Source organism: Cucurbita maxima, unplaced genomic scaffold (genome assembly GCF_002738345.1).
Source record: "Cucurbita maxima cultivar Rimu unplaced genomic scaffold, Cmax_1.0 Cma_Scf07149, whole genome shotgun sequence".
Classification (NCBI taxonomy): Eukaryota; Viridiplantae; Streptophyta; class Magnoliopsida; order Cucurbitales; family Cucurbitaceae; genus Cucurbita; species Cucurbita maxima.
Window position 1 is genome coordinate 1 of NW_019279164.1, and position 700 is coordinate 700.

Consider the following 700-nt stretch of genomic DNA (forward strand, 5'->3'; position numbering starts at 1 on the left):
GATGGTATGATCGCACCCGACATGCCATGCGCACAAAATCGGAATTAACGCATGCGGGGCGGCATGATCGAAACGCGATGGGCGTGAGCGGGGGAGGTTCTCATTTGTAGAGAAAGGAAGAAAAGAAATGGGAGAAATTGAAAGAAAAAAAGGGATGCAACACGAGGACTTCCCAAGTGGTCACCCAACTTAGTACTACTCTCGCCCAAGCACGCTTAACTGCGGAGTTCTGATGGGATCNCATTAACTGCGGAGTTCTGATGGGATCTGGTGCATTAGTGCTGGTATGATCGCACCCGACATGCCATGAGTTCTGATGGGATCTGGTGCATTAGTGCTGGTATGATCGCACCCGACATGCCATGCGCACAAAATCGGATTTAACGCATGCGGGGCGGCATGATCGAAACGCGATGGGCGTGAGCGGGGGAGGTTCTCATTTGTAGAGAAAGGAAGAAAAGAACTCGGAGAAATTGAAAGAAAAAAAGGGGTGCAACACGAGGACTTCCCAAGTGGTCACCCAACTTAGTACTACTCTCGCCCAAGCACGCTTAACTGCGGAGTTCTGATGGAATCCGGTAAATTAGTGATGGTATGATCGCACCCAACATGCCATGCGCACAAAATCGGATTTAACGCATGCGGGGCGGCATGATCGAAACGCGATGGGCGTGAGCGGGGGAGGTTCTCATACGTAAGA

The 700-nt window shown here is 51.1% G+C and overlaps 1 non-coding gene and 1 pseudogene across 1 annotated transcript; both read right to left on the reverse strand.

The window, feature by feature from the left end:
- Nucleotides 1-151: 151 nt before the first annotated feature.
- On the reverse strand, nucleotides 152-298 carry LOC111476280 (annotated as a pseudogene).
- A 189-nt stretch (nucleotides 299-487) lies between these two features.
- LOC111476279 lies at nucleotides 488-606 on the reverse strand. Its single transcript, XR_002717019.1, has one exon. It is a non-coding gene; the product is annotated as a 5S ribosomal RNA (ribosomal RNA).
- Between the last annotated feature and the right edge of the window lie 94 nt (nucleotides 607-700).